Genomic DNA, 16,385 nt, shown 5'->3' on the forward strand with positions numbered 1-16,385 from the left:
AGGTAACATAAATGAAAAATGATTAATAGAGTGACAATTGACTTCTCAGGAACAAATATGGAAGATGAAATATATGAAATACCTTCAATTTCACATCTAAATATAACCCTAAAGAAGTATGTGCTCACAAAAATCAGCGGAAATATTTATAAGAATATTCTTATCAGCAATGTTCTTAATAGCCCAAAACTTGAAACTACTGAAATGCCTATTAACAGTAAAACAGATATATAAATGGTACATTTATTCATTGTATCACGGTATCGTATATTCACACAATAGAATACTGTGTAGTAATAAAAATAAACACAGCTCATGCATCAACATGGATAAACCCAAAATCAAATATTAAGTGAAAAAAGTAAGTCAAAGAAAGAATACATACTACTTAATTCTGTTTACGTAAAGTGTATAAACAAGCAAAACTATACAAAATATTTTTTAGTAATACATATATGTGGTAGGTAAAATAGTGTCCCCTTCAAAGATGTTCACCTCATAATCCTCAGACCCTTTGAATATGTTACCTTAGATGGTAAACACACACACACTCACACACACACACACACACACACACACACCTTTGAGGATGTGATTAAGGACCTTGAGATGGGAAGATTATCCAGGTGGGTCCAATCTAATTACATGGATTCTTAAAGGCAGAGTCTCTTCTAGCTGTGGCCAGAGGGAAACTAACAAAGTCACATAGAGGGAGACAATGTGTGATTTAAAAAGGTCAGAGAATTGCAACATCATTGTTTTTTTTTTTTTTTTTAAGACTTTATTTATTTGCGAGAGAGAGAATGAGAGACAAAGAGCATGAGAGGGAGGAGGGTCAGAGGGAGAAGCAGACTCCCCGCTGAGCAGGGAGCCTGATGCGGGACTCGATCCCGGGACTCCAGGATCATGACCTGAGCCGAAGGCAGTCGCTTAACCAACTGAGCCACCCAGGTGCCCCAATAACATTGGTTTTAAAGATGGAAGATCATGAGCTGAGGAATGTGAGTAGCCTCTGGAAACTAGAAAGGCAAGAAATGTGATTTCTCCTAGAACATCTAGAAAGGAATACAGCCCTGTCAACACCCTGATTTTATAGCACAGTGAGACCCACATCAGACTTCACACCCACAAAATTATAAGATGATTCGTTTGTATAGTTTTAAGCCACAGATTGTGGCAATTTATTATGTTAGTAATTGAAAATGAATACTATATACATGTACTAAAATTATGGTTTTTTAATGTATATGAATGGATTAACACAAAATCCAGAGTAAGAGTATACTCAGGGAATTCTGAGGTACTGGGAAATGTTTTAATTCTCAAAAGGATAAACACATGGTTGTTAGTTCTTGGTGTTTATTAAACTTTATTATGAATGAAATATTTTATTTATAAAATATTTTTAAGACAAAAGCAATAGACTAGGTGTGCTTGTCACAAAAGGCGCATTTCCTTCAGTACGCTGAATAGGCATGTGCTTGGGTTGTGAGTTTGCTCATCAGCGCCATGACTGGATGGATGGATGGATGGCAGGGCAGTGAGCTATGGGTGGCAGGATAGTCTCTTGCATTTTCTACCCTCTGGGATAGCAAGGTTGTATGAATTTCTCATGACTGTATGGACATCATGAAATCTAACCTGTTTTTGAGCCAACTTGCTGGAGTCCCAGCCAAGAGGGCTGCGCACTTGGTGAGAAGACTTTAGCAACAAGAGTCTGTGGGGAGACCGCCAGTGATGGGAACAGTGTGGCCACAGTGCTGGGGCAGCAGCTGAATCCCAGGTATAAGGGGCTGTATAGCGGGAGCCCCAGGACGGCCCTCCCAAGAACCCACGCACGTGCTCACAGATGGCCAGCATCTGGACATGTGACATACAAATGAAAACACCAGTCGTCCGTTAGTGTTTGCTTCCAAAGCACACACAGCCAACAAGGAGAGAGCTGTGGCCAAAACCAGTTAAATAAAGACATGTTTGCCCTTTTCTCTACATCTCTTCTCCCTGACTCCCTCTGACCCAGTGGAGCTGGGGCCTGGCTAGAGGAGGTGGGGGAGGGAGTAACAGAGCAGAGTGTGCCCAATCTTCATTCCAACTCCCTTATGCCAAGAGCCTGTCCTGCAATGGGAAGAAAAAGAGTTTTGAAAAAAAAATTAAAATTTTAAACTGGGCTAGAGTGAGTTTAATAATGGAAAGTGACCAGATAATTATGGAATCTGCCCAAGATATCATCAAGGAATGGGAAAAAGGCATTTGACACAGAAAGGTTGAAAATTGTAACCGTAAAATGGAAACTATGTAATATTTTTTAAAAGATTTTATTTATTTATTTAATTGACAGAAAGAGACAGCGAGAGAGGGAACACAGGCAGGGAGAGTTGGAGAGGGAGAAGCAAGCAGACTTCCCGCCGAGCAGGTAGCCCGATGCGGGGCTCTATCCCAGAATCCCGGAACAATGACCTGAGCCGGAGGCAGCCGCTTAATCAACTGAGCCACCCAGGCGCCCCAAGAAACTATATAACTTAATATTCTATCAAATTGATACTGCTAAAAAAAAAGTTACAGAGACATGGAAAGGTCACATGACCCTGTCTAAGCAGTGAAGTGTGATGTTCAAGTTCAAAAATACTGGGGATTATAGCCCCTACATCAAGTGTCATAGCTCAGCCAGTCTTTAACCCGAGAAAATTTAAGCTTTGGTTTGTTCATCTACAAAATATAAAATAAATCGAAAAATAAGAAAGGAAATCAGGGGGCGCCTGGGTGGCTCAGTCATTAAGCATCTGCCTTCGGCTCAGGTCATGATCCCAGGGTCCTGGGATCAAGCCCCGCATCGGGCTCCCTGCTCAGCAGGAAACCTGCTTCTCCCTCTCCCAATCCCCCTGCTTTATATTCCCTCTCTCACTGTGTCTCTCTCTGTGTCAGATAAATAAATAAAATCTTAAAAAAAAAAATAAAGGAAATCAGTTTGCTCAATTTAAAAAAGGCTAATAGTACCAGTTTTATAGAATTGTGGTTAAGGATTAATTCAAATTATAGGCACAAAGTGAACAGGGTGCTTGACCCATAGTGACCGCTCATTGGATGTGAACTTTAATGACTGGGTGAGAGTCCCAAAACTCAGGAGACTTTTTGGAGCTGGTGACTCTTGGGCTGTGGAATGAATAATCATTAGGAGACAGGGGCCCATTGAGGGGTGTTGGTAATAAGGAAGGATGGGGACATCCCAGGCAGTGAAACAGCATAAGCAAAGAAACAAAGCAAGAAAACAGAAGCGCTATGATGTTAGAGGGGGGAGGGAGGGGTGAGGTGCAAACATTTTGGGGTTGCTGGAGCAGACATTATTAGTCAAGGAGAGAAGTCTGAAAAAGGAAGGTAAGGACCAGATCATGAAAAACCTTGAGTGCCCTACCTCATAGCATTCCGCGCTCTGCATCCCAGAGAAAGGTCTGAACTCTTTCATTATTTCGTTATTATACATACAGGGTCCTTTTTGATCTAGCTCCTGCCCACCTTTCAAAACTCAAATCTCATGTGGTGCATAGACAGGGAGATAGATGACTCCAACGTGACCTGAAGTTTCCTGAATACATTAAAGGTCTCACTTCTCAGCACACTGCTCACACTCTCCTGAATGATAGAAACACTCTTATTCCACCTTCATGTGATGAATTCCTCCTTTCAAATTTAATTTAATAGGAACCACCACTGGGAAACCCTGTCATTCTTTTTTTTTTTTTTTTTCACATTTATTGGGCACTTTTTCCTATATGGCACTCTGTAAGATGCTGGGGCTGCAGTGTGAGCAAGCAACGTCCCTGCCCGCAAGAGGCAAGTCTTAGGAGGGAGATGATCCAATGCATAGGCAATTCCTAAAGAATGTTTTGACTCAAATCCTTACAGGGCGCTCTGAGAGCCCTGGACTCCTGACCCCCCAGGCCCTGGGGATCAGAGAAGTTTCCCCTCATGCCAAGGATTCTCCTCCTGTGTTCCTGTCACACCCACTTAGACTGCCAGGGAGGAAGGAGGAGAAAGAGAAGAAAATGAAGATATGCTAAAACATTATGCTTTGGTGTGTGTCAGCAGCAATGATAAAGTACTTTAGATGAATATCTTATGTAATCCTCACAACAACCCTATAAGACATCTAGTTATTATTCCCATTTCAAAGACGAAGAAACCGAAGTAACAGAGGTAAATTAACTTGCCAGTGTCACTCAGCTAGTGAGTGGGAGAACCGAAACTCCAGCCTTGAAGAGATTAATTCCAATTCCAGGCTGTAAAGCACTCTACCAGGCTTTCTGTATAGCCGTAAAATGTCTCCATTTTAAAAACATGATTAGGGATTGAGAGCAATTATCACAATTCACTGTCAATCTTGTTTACGTGTCTGTCTCCCTCATCAGCCCATGTCCTTCTAGATTCCAGGTGCTTCTCTAGGACACAGAGAATAGAGCCTACATATTATTCACCTTTTATCTACAGTCTCAGACAGATGACTCAAAATTAGCACTCAGTAAATGTTCCTTTGAATGCCTTAATGCAGATATGAATGAATGAATCCTTCAATGAATGAATTCTCTTAAGAGCTGGAAAGAACTGAACACATGGGAAAAGCCACAGAGCTCTAGGGGATGATGACAGCAGGTAATGGGCAAAGGTTCAGGCCAGGATGGCAAGTTGTTAGCATTCAAGAGATCCAACCCAAGGCAACAAGCAGATGCCCTGGCAACCAGGCAGATCTCTGTGGCAGTGGATTTGGCAACAGGAAATAGATGGAAAACCAGACAGGCAGGTGGTTGGCATCGAGGATTTGGGAAGCAGGTATCAGGTGGTGCGGTGCTCAAGCAGAACCACATTGCACTCAAGCACTTGAGTAACAGAGTGATGCTCCTATCCCAGACAATGAAAGTGGGCATTCAGAGGCAAAGAGAGCAAAACAAAAGGATAAGTTCGGAAGCACAGATTCAGGATTCAAAGCCAGAGCTGTACCAGCATAAGAGGCTGATAGAGCCCTCTGCACTGCCCCTTTCTGAAATCCCTCTTGCTTTTTGGACCAAGAAGCCCTGCCAAAACTGTTGGTTAAGTCTGTTTATAGTAATTTATTGGTCTCAGCTGTGGGGATAGGAGGGCTCTGGAAACAGGAAGTCAAGCACATCATTATTAAAGGAAAGTTTCTGTGATCAGGCCAAAACCAGTGGAGTCATCCTTGATTTCTCAAATTCTTTTATACCGCACATCCAAACAGTCAGCAAATCCTGTAAACTCTACTTTGAAAATGTATCAGGCATTTGCCTCCTCCTGAATATTCTTAGTGCTGTGATTCTGATCCATACCTCCAGCATCCTGCCCCCTTGGCCAACTGCAATAGCCACCCAAGTGCACTCCTGGCTTCTGGTCCATCCCCCTCAGTGTATCCTCAGCTCCTAGTAGTGAGCCTATTCTCATTTTGCCCCATTTCCTATTTGGTTGTTGTCTTTTTCTTATTGAGCTTTAGCAGTTTCTTTTAAGGTTGTGCTACATACACATTGCAAATAATCTCGAAGGCTGTGGCTTGTCTTCCATGGCACTCCATTTGAAACCTTCCAATGGCTCTCCAATTCACCCAGAGTATATGCCAACATCCTGAGCTACAAGGCAGTGCATGATTACCTTCTCTTCTCTCTCTAACGTCATCTCTTACAACTCCCTCCATTTGTTCACTGTTGTCCTGGGACTATGATTGACATACTCTCACTTAAGGGCCTTTGCACTAGTTGTTTCCTCTGCTGGAATGTTCTTTTCCCAGATAGCCACTAACTTAACCTCTTGCTTCCTTCACATCTTTTTTTTTTTAAGATTTTATTTATTTATTTGAGAGAGTGAGAGCAGGAGCAGGGGAAGGAGAAGAGGGAGGGTGACAAGCAGACTCCCCGTTGAGCTGGCAGCCCAACGCGGGGCTCAATCCCCACATCTTGACTCATACCTTCTCAGTGAGGCCTTCTTTCCCACCACATGCATAATTTCAGAACCTCTTCCAACTCACAAGCACACATGCTATCCCCTTTTCCTGACTTAGTTTTTCCCTTTTGCTCTTATAATTATCTAATTTACTATATACTTTATTTATTTACCCTGATTTTTGTCTCCATCACTAGAATATAGGCCCCAAATGGGTAGGGATTTTTGTTCATTTTGTTTCTTGCTGAATCTCCAGTGCCTGGAACAGTATCTGCCACATAGCCACATAATAGATGCCCAGGATACATTGCCCAAATGAATTTAAAAAAATAGAAATTAGGTACATTTATGTGTGAAGAAGATCCTGTTTATGACTTTATGACTAACTAGAACTAAAAGTAAACTTTATTTAAATTTTAGATCACAGAATCAATAAAATTGAGATTCTTGATACCACAGATATGTGTGCATATGTGTAAATAATGTGTGTGTGTGTGTGTGTGTGTGTGAAAAAGAAAGAGAATCTTCTCACGTGTTTAGTAGCCATTTTGGCTTTTTGTAATCAAGGAGCTCTTCAGAGGCTTTAATATGCCAGTGTATTTATCAAACCCCAAGAAATTTACAGATCAATTTCCATTATCCCAGCTTATTTACCAAGTGAATTCATTGTTCTCAGAATACCAATTTTGGAGAAAAAAATAACAGTTTGAGAGTTCCTCAAGAACTATCATCCTGAATATATACAACTCCCCTTTTTCAAAATCATTTGACTCCCTATTGACTAGAATAGAGATTTCAAATACTAGACAAATGTACCAACAGCATATCAGACATTGTTAATAATCACAATCATCTTTCTTGCTTAATCTCAGATTTGGCCTCAGAATCCTGGGCAACACAGTAGTAGCAAGTGATTAGACTTGGGATGGAGATGAAACCAATTTGACATGCCCAAGACTTTCCCCCCACACACACACCACAATGTCGCCTCAGTCTACATTTAAAACCTAATAACTTTATAGAACTAAACCATACTAATCAAGTTTTCCCATACATATCCTGTTATCCTGAACCAACACACCATCATGATACCATATTGTGATTTCCAACCCAAATGCCCTTCCACACATCTCAGCATATGCAAATGGCTCCCATTCTTTGCAGGTCATCCCAAGGGCCAGAGTCAGCTATAACCTATGAGCTGAGTGTGATCTCTCTAGACTCTACACTACTCACTACTGTATTCCTTGTGTTATGATTCATTTTGCAATCTTCCCAGAGCCTTGCACAATGCCTTGCATATTGAAGATGCTTAATATTTTCTAAGTGGCTGTCAACTTAAAGTTTAACAAGTAACTTCCTATTTGAGTATTATATTTTAAATCCCTCCTTCCTTGAATTCCTATTACAAATCTGCAAAGCCATTCAAAACTAGTTCCATGGAATACAAAGAAAGTTCCCATTGTGTACTTCAATGGACCACTTTGATCATTTGCAATTTCTATGCTGTGCAGTTGAGAGTTCTGATTATAAAACATGCAATTTCCTTTTTCATCATTCTCTGCCTTACCTCCTGGAAAGAAAAAATAATACCACATTATCTCAAGTGTTCTCATTGATTTCTTCTGGTTACTTCATGTATGTAGAGCCTATCTCAGTTCGATTATAAATTCATGTCAAGGATAGGAACATTATTTTCCACGGTATTTCTATTTCCCACAATGCCAGGACAGATGCTTCCTAAGAGCTCTTTGAGTGAGTGGGTGAATGAATTAATGGACAGATGAGACTGGATGGGCAATCATGCACAATATTAGGTAAATTCTACTAAAATTCAAATGTGAAGACTTAGATGAGACTGTGAAAGGCTTGCATATACTACTTTAACATAGTCACACAGTGAAACTAGTTCACAGGAAATCAAGAAACCACAGAGCCTTTACCAAAACTTTGACAATGTGATTTTCTGATTTGTAACTTAAGTATTTTGCAACATGGAACTCAACAATTATAGATTTATAGATTTTTTGATTTGTAACTTAAGTATTTTGCAACATGGAACTCAAAAATTCATCACCGGGCCCTTCTAGATCATATACACAGTACACATATACACGAAGGTATTCGTTAAATTTATGCATTTCTGAACTTGCTCTGCCATAAACCAAAACATAGTAAAGATGTGAGAAACTACTGTGAAATCAAACCACTGCCCTTTTCCACCTTCCTTCCATCAAACCCAGGAGGTAGGTTTTACAAAGCAAATACCTGTTCCACAATCCAGCTACTATCATTTAGAAACCTTCAAAAATCTCAAGATAATATAACATAGACCGCTAAACTCTGGAATTTTTCTCCATCCACAAAGAATCTGACTGTAATAATTGAACATCATCATGTTCTCTAGCTGAGATAAACATTTTGCTATTTTTCCACGGAGGAGCAGAATATTGTTGTCCAACATTATTCACCAAACAGAACGTGAATATGCATAGCCATCAAATGAGCACTTTTATAAAGTACTTGGGGTAACTGAGACTCAAGTCGATATTGTTGAGCCACTGCAGGAATTTATGATGTACAAAATTGAGCATAACTGATAAAAATCACATGAAGGTCTTTATATCTTCTTCCATGGACTCATGCAATTATGGTATAAATGTACTAATGCCATTCTAACAGAATAATATTGAGCCTTTTAATACTGGTAAGTTAAACAATTAACAAAAAGAAACATTAATAACTCATGAGTTATAAAAATGTACATATAAAATGTGAAACTCTAATTATATCTCATTTTATCTGAGAATCAGACTGTTTACGTCTAAATCAGTTCCCTGAGAAGAATCTGTCTCTAAGGTTTGATTAAAACCAATTGAAGAAACATGGAAAGTTCTGTTTACCAAAAGTAAAGAAAAAATTGTGTTTAAGCACTCATATTTTAACTATCTTTCTGGCTCCCCTCCGGAGAAGTTTGCCTAGACGGAGCAGTCAGACTTTCCTAGATTGAAGCAAATTTCTTCCCTTTCCCTCTCCTTTTCAAAGGTAAAATTGTTGCTTTTTAAAAAATGAACATGTGGGAAAAGAGAAAATGAAATGTAAAGATGTTACGTAATTTCTTCCTGAAATAACCTTCCAATGTTACCAAACTCTACTGAGATAGATTTCAGGTCTCCTAATGATTAAAAAGACCCCTAATTATGAGTAAATGTACTGTAAACATTTTGATGCTCTGTCCTTTTCCAATATTTTCTGTCCGCAAATATCTTGCCTACAAATCTCCTGTCTGCCTTACTATGAAGTCATTATACCAAAATCTGCTGCTGTATCCAGATTCTACTTGAAAATGCATTCGTAATGGTATGGAAATGATCATGATCAAACACTGCTCTTCATAGTTACCACACAGCTGCTTGATAACGATAAGCCCAAGTTGCTCCGAAATTCTGTACAAAGAGAAAGCATCTCCATGGCTAAAATGAACTGAAATCCATTTCTGACTCATATATAATAATTTTATATAACATTTACATTTTTTGCAAAAAACTTGAAGACATAATACCAGGCATATGGTAGACATTATTAATAAAGTTTGTTGAATTGACTTATTCACCAAATCATTATTTGATGCATTGCTATTGCAAATATTTCCTAAGACCCAGATGTACACATAGATTGCAAGTGATCAAACTCTATGAGGTGAAGGTCATTAAAGCTGTGGTCACTTCCACCCGTCTCTTCAACACTCAGTGTAGGTAATACATCCAGTTCTTACAACACTGTCATTGAAGATTCTAGTTAATGCATAAAGCATTTCACAACAAATTATAACTGTGAAAGAAAGTCACCAAGAAGTTGCATTTGATTTCAGCAAGTAAATTATGGACAGAATAGCCAACTGTCATAGGGGCAAAACACTGCCCAAACAGCCATTATTACAGTTTAGAGAAGTCTATGGAAGTAAAAGATATCTTTTTTTGTTGATGATGCTTGTCATAAAGTTGGTTCTAAGAACACGAGTCTGGCATCTAATTTAAATGTGTGACATTGCTGGGCACCTGGGTGGCTCAGTCAGTTAAGCGTCTGCCTTTGGCTCAGGTCATGATCCCAGGGTCCTGGGATCGAGTTCTGTATTGGGCTCCCTGTTCAGCGGGGAGTCTACTTTTCCCTCTACACTTACCCCTGCTCCTTATCTCTCTCTCACTGTCTCTCTTTCTCAAATAAATAATAAAATCTTTAAAAAACAAACAAACAAACAAACAAAATAAATGTGTGACATTGCAAGGAGCCATCTTTGATAGAGTGGGCAGAGGAAACAATGTAGTCTATTTGCACTCTTCTGGGAAACAATAGATTCTGATATGCAGCAATGAGAACCCAAGAAGAAGAAGCATCAGAAAAAATAAAGAATGCTTAAAAAAATAAAGAATGCTTTTTCTAAGTATGTTATTTATTCATTCAATCATGAATTCATCCACTAAATCCTGAGTATATACAGTGTGCCGAATCTTGTTCTGAGCCCTAGAGATAAAACAGTGAAAAGTACAGGCAAAGCTCTTGAGATACTTTATTCTAGACGGGGAGAAGGAGATAAAAAACAAGTAAACAAATGCAAGCTGACTCAGTGAAAAGTATTTGGAAGAAAAACAAGCAAGTGGATGCAAGAGAGAACTCTGGGAAGATTACATTGAGTTGTTAGGTAAAGCCTGAGTAGGTGATACCCAAACAGAGACAGGTAGGATTTTAAGGAGCCTACTCTAAAGATCTGGAGGCAGAGGCCTCCAGGCGGAGGACTCAAGTACTGTAAGCTAGATTTATTCAAGAAAGTAAAAGAAATAGGCTGATGTGGCTACACTACACTTAGCTATGGTCTTTGGGAACATGGTATAAGAAAAGTAGGTTGGGACAAGATTACGTAGAACCTTCTTGGCAGTGCTAAGGATTACAGGTTGTATTTAAAGTACAGTGAAAACTCATTGGAGAGCTTTAAGCAGCAGCATGACATGATGTGATTTTGTTTTTAAATTTCTTTTTTAAGTATGCTCCACACCCAGCGTGGAGCCCAACACAGGACTTGATCTCACAACCCTGAAATGGAGACCTGAGCTGAAATCAAGAGTCTGACACCCAACGACTGAGCCACCCAGGCGCCCTGATGTGATTAAGTTTTTTTTTTTTTAAAGATTTTATTTATTTATTTGACAGAGATAGAAACAGCAAGAGAGGGAACACAAGCAGGGGGGAGTGGAAGAGGGAGAAGCAGGCTTCCTGTGGAGCAGAGAGCCAGATGCGGGGCTCAATCCCAGGGTACTGGGATCACAACCTGAGCCGAAGGCAGATGCTTAACAACTGAGCCACCCAGGCGCCCCTGTGATTATGTTTTTAAAAGATGACTCGGCTGTCATTTAGAGAATGTATTGTGGCTTTTGTGGTAGTTCCTGTGAGAGATGATAGAAGCTTGGACTATGGTTTTAGCCAATGGAGAGGGAGAGATTTGGATGAACTGGGGATACATTTTGGAGGTTGAGATAAGGTGACTTGCTAATTAATTAGAAGAGGGGTAAAAAAAAAAAAGAGAGAGAGAGACAAAACAAAGATAACTTCTAAATTTTGACTAGAGTGAGTGGAACAATTTGAAGAGGAACAGGTTTGGAGGGGGTGGATATCCGCAGTTCTGCTTCTGAGATGTCTGTTAAACATAATAATAGCATCTACCTTGTAGAGAAAATAAGAAACATATGTAAAACATTTAGATCAGAACCTAACACACAGTAATGGTTCAATAAATATTAACCAGTATAATTATTCTTCAAATGGAGCCATAAAGGTAGTTGAGAACGTAAAAGTGTTCCATGAGATCAGGACTGAAGATATAAATCTGGGAGCGATACAGAGTATGGGGCTGCCCAAACCATAAAACTTAATTTTTTTCAACTTTTGTTTTGAAAAAAAACTTTCTTTTAATTTATATTTCTGCATAATGGACCAATACTTTTATAAAATCCAACAAAAATGAATTACTTTACAAATAAAATAAGACATACAAAGTACAACTGACTAATGTGCTTGGATACCAAGGCATGCTATGAAAGTTTCCAAATGTTACTCTCAGTTTCTGTACTTCTCTCTCATTACAGACCAGTAAGGAACAATTTACAGACCAACACCAGTCCAGGGGATACACTTTGAAGAACACTAGTACCCAAAGCCATGATGTGGCTAGAGAAAGAAGGCCCTGGAGCAAAACCTGAAATATATATTTAACTCAAGTAGATAGAGAAGGGGATGGGGGAAAGCCAGGAGACTGTTCAGTAAGGGAGCCTGAAATAAGAATAACACTGTTTGAATGTAGGGATGCACATAAAGCAATGGGAAATCACATATATTTGCAAGTAAACAGTTTTAAGGAGGTATAAGAAAAAAGCCTAATCATTCCAGCCAGGAACTCACTCCTCTTCCCACAGATGTCACATCTGAAGAGAGACACCCGCTTCCCTAATTCGCCCTCACAAACACTTCAATTTAATCATCGGAGATGCAATCTAGCGCTCATGATGCATTAAGCACCCAAAGCTTCTTCACTACCAAGCTGGGCTCCGCTAGCGAAGGGAACAATTATCAGACCTGATAGCTACCGAGCTGTCCCCAAAGGATGCTCCAGGCCCCTAGCATCAACACCTCTGTTAGTAATTCACGACTCTTGCCTTGTCATCGGCTTTTCTCGCTCAAAACTCTGGTTCCAGTGTCCCAGACGCCTGGGACAGAATATATGCCCCCAGACCAGATCTGAAATAATTCTTAAGGGAAAAGGGTCAGATTTCTGGGTGAGGACGTCAATGAAGTAAAGAACTCTTCATACGGTCGAGTCCTTTGGTGAACAAAACTTGCTTAACTCCACAGTTCCTTGAAGCCCCACGCAGGAACTGCTTCCCCTGGAAGCGCGCTGCTGCAGCTCCTCCCCAGCCCCCCCACCCCCCTTTAAAGACAAGCTTCTGGTTTCCAGCAGTCTCCTAGAGCGCACGAGAAAATAACGCGGGCTGCGGGCGAACGTGAAGTTGAAGGAGCCCAGCCGCCAGAGCCTCTCCAATCAAGGAAGGCTCCCAGGTCCCCGAGGCGCCCAGCGAAGCTCCGCGGTAGACCCCCGCACCGTGGGCGCGGAGCCGAGGCGAGCGCGCGGGGGCCGGGCCGCCGGGAGGGGCGGGGCCGTGACTCACGCGGCCGCGCGCCGGGGGAAGAAGCGGCACCTCGGGCCGAGCCGGGCGAGGGGCTGCGCCCGCCCGCGGAACGCATGCGCGCTGCCGAGCGGCTCCCGCTCCCTCCCCGCCCACCCTCCCTCCTCCCCTTCCCCTCTCCCCTCCATCCTAGCCTCTCTCCCTCTCTCCTCGCCCGCTGGGTGCTGAAGTTGGGCGGATGGCAGCAAACCCGCTCCGCTAGAGGACCGAGCAGCCCAGCCTCGCGCCCCCGGACCCATCGGTGCGCTGCCCACACCTCCAGGCGACTGGGTAAGATGTTGCCTCTGAAACCGAGCGGTGTTAAGTAAATGACATCAAAATGTCTGCTTTGCACCGATGGATAAATTTTTAAAAGGTGGTGGCTGGGGGAGGTGAAGGAAAGAGGGGGCGGAGAGTGCAACTGCCGGAGCCCAGGCGGAGGTGGCGGCGGGCGCGGGGGTCTTGGCGCCCGCTGCGGCGCCTTGGGAGGGAGCGGGGGCCGCGCCGCAGGTTTGGGAAGTTGAATCCCGCGTTGCTGCCACCGCGCGGTCCGCTCGCCGCCCTCCAGCTGCTGCGGAGAGGCTGGGCGAGTGTCCTGCCCGCCCGGGGAGCCCTCGGTCGGGTCTGCAGCGGCGACCTGGGCGCCTTCGGGGAACCGGCAGAGAGGGCCGGGGGCGGCAGGGACCCCGCGGGGGCGCGAGGTCCTGCGGGATTTTCGTGGTGGTTTGTTAGAAAACCGAATGTGAAATTAACGGTGCCCAATCCACCGATCACCTCGGGGTGGTATTTTTTTTTTCTTTCATTACCTTTAGTTAAATGCACTAACCAGGTGGGGTATGTGTAAGTCAAGGGATTGCAAAATGCATACCTAGAGCATCGGTGAGCTCTCTGAGTGTGTGTGTGTGTAGGGCGTGGGGGTCTCTTTTGTTCCTCCCCTCCCGTTAGTGGTAGGAAAGGGAGTTTTTGTGTGCTCGGTTTAGGGTAGGTTTCACAGCCACCGGGGGGACCAGGAGGAGGAACGCCCACCAAACCCCTTAGCCACTGCCCCGGTGGGTGTATCCGGGACTCCCCTGCTGGGGGTGATGATGATTCTTTTTATTATGGATGGAATCACAGTTTAATAGCTTCCTCTTCGCCAGCCTCCTTCCTCCTCTCCTCCTCTTGTGCTGCGGCAGAGTCTGGATGCAGACACTCGGCCGTTTCCTCTTCTCCCTACCTCCCTGTCTCCGTGAAAAATGTCGGAGGACTTGAGGATGGCGGAGGGACAGAGCTGGCCTCGGAAGCCGCGGATGGGGAGATGCTCCTCGCGAGCGGGAGGCTGTTGGCAGCGCGTCCCGGGCAGCCCGCGCCAGCCTTGGGTGTCGCTGGGCTCCTGGAGACTGAGAAGGGGTCGCCTGGCCAAAAAGATGCCCGCCGTGCGGGGACCCGCCCTGCGTCCTCCGCCTCCATCCGGATCCCGGGACACTGCTCACCTGGGACAATCTTAGTCGCTCCAGGAAGACTGACCCTGGCTCCTGGCATAGTTTTCCTAACCTCCCTGACCCTTCGATAAATGGCTCCTCCTTTAAAAGAGTCTCTGGAAGGTTTGTCTGGAGAACTTTGAAAGCTTCCCATAGTTGCTTCTTTCTTTTCTTTTCTTTCTTTCTTTCTTCCTTTCTTCCTTCCTTTCTTTCTTTCTTTCTTTCTTTTTCTTTCTTTCTCTTTCTTTCTTTTCTTTCTCTTTCTTTCTTTCTTTCTTTCTTTTTCTTTCTTCCTGTTAGATTATTTTACAGGGAGATTATTTCCATCATGGGAAGGCTATCATAAGTAATAGAAATCTTATAGTTTGGTTCCCATTTAGAATAAACATTCTGAGACTGGATGTTATCTGCATTTCCGGCGTTCATACATACCGGTTTTCCGGGTAATGAATCCTTCTGAAATCATTTAATTGGAAATATGAGAAACAGTTTTTACCGTTGTAGTAGAAAATAATGTTTTCCTCCTGGTCGCATAGCTCCTAGACACTAAGTGTATAAAATAATTTTGAAAACTGAAACACTTTAAATTGTATTTGTTTCTAAAGACTTTTGTAGTAATAGTAGCAGGTACCCGTGAAATATACATTATAGCACTAATATCAAATGCAAAGGTGATTTGTACTCATTAGTTTAAGTGAATGAGCAATTTGATCTCCTCCAGTTAAGTTACTGTTATTAAGCCATTTCTTCTGTTAGCATGAACTAAAACAGTAATTAGCACACTCACGGGAGAGTAGATTTACTGAGTATTTTTATAATTTTAAAAAAACTATATTTAGAGAAACCATGGGAGGGTAGTTTATGATATTCCGAGATGATAGAACAAGTGTTTATTATTATGAGAAGATTGGATGGTATAATTTATTAAATAAGATGAATCTCCATGGCAGTGACATCTGATCTCAGAACTATGAGCACTCATCCTTCCTCCTAAATTTGTGGTCTGAAAGATGAAGAAAACCACCTAATTTACAAACAACGTAAGGTATCTATTATACCAACTTAGATGTTTTTTTGCTCTGGTTTCTCAATGATTCCTTGGTGTTTAGTCCAAATGGAAGAGAATTAACAAGGAGAGTTAATTTGCTGTCTGTGTTCAATTCTAAGGCATTCCAGGTTTTCTTTCTCAAATAGATATCTCTCTGCTTTTAGGGTCTCCGTACAAAGTCCAAATTTATTTGAACTCAATATTGAAAGTCTAAGTCATTGTCATCCATATGGACTTCTTATACTTTTTCTTAATAGTAATATTCCTTAACATTTCCTAATACTAGGGCCTGGGACTTTGTAGACAAGGAGAAATATATATTTATTTATAATATGTGTATTCTAACTTATTTGATGTTATTATAACAGCCATGTAAAAGTAAATGATCTAAATCTAAATGGATAAAAATTTTGGTTGACTCATAAGCTAAAAAGTAAGAAAGCATTTACCTGTTAATCTACAGTTGTAGAGACAATGGCCTTCGCGTTAGAAGTCATTTGCTGAAAGACATGAGCTTTTCTGGAAAAGTGGAAGGTGGGCATGGACAAAGAGATATGGAGCCAAGAGGAATGGAAATCCATCCAACTGCATTTCTGCTAAGAATCCTTTTTCTGATAGTCCAGCTCTGCCTACTTAACAATGAAAATATTGTACCACCCAGGAAAGCAAATGTATAGCCTGTGCAGGAGAATAAAACTATGTGATGTGTAAAAGCATTTTAGTTCATCT

General features: G+C 41.8%; 1 protein-coding gene across 1 annotated transcript in view; it reads left to right on the forward strand.

The window, feature by feature from the left end:
* The first annotated feature begins 13,256 nt into the window (after window positions 1-13,256).
* RGS17 (regulator of G protein signaling 17) overlaps window positions 13,257-16,385 on the forward strand; it is a 92,358-nt gene continuing 89,229 nt past the window's right edge. The window contains exon 1 of the mRNA XM_021693489.2: window positions 13,257-13,439. The gene's annotated coding sequence lies outside the window, so the exon portion shown is untranslated. The remainder of the gene's footprint in view (window positions 13,440-16,385) is intronic.

Source organism: Neomonachus schauinslandi, chromosome 8, assembly GCF_002201575.2.
Source record: "Neomonachus schauinslandi chromosome 8, ASM220157v2, whole genome shotgun sequence".
NCBI classification, from domain to species: domain Eukaryota; kingdom Metazoa; phylum Chordata; class Mammalia; order Carnivora; family Phocidae; genus Neomonachus; species Neomonachus schauinslandi.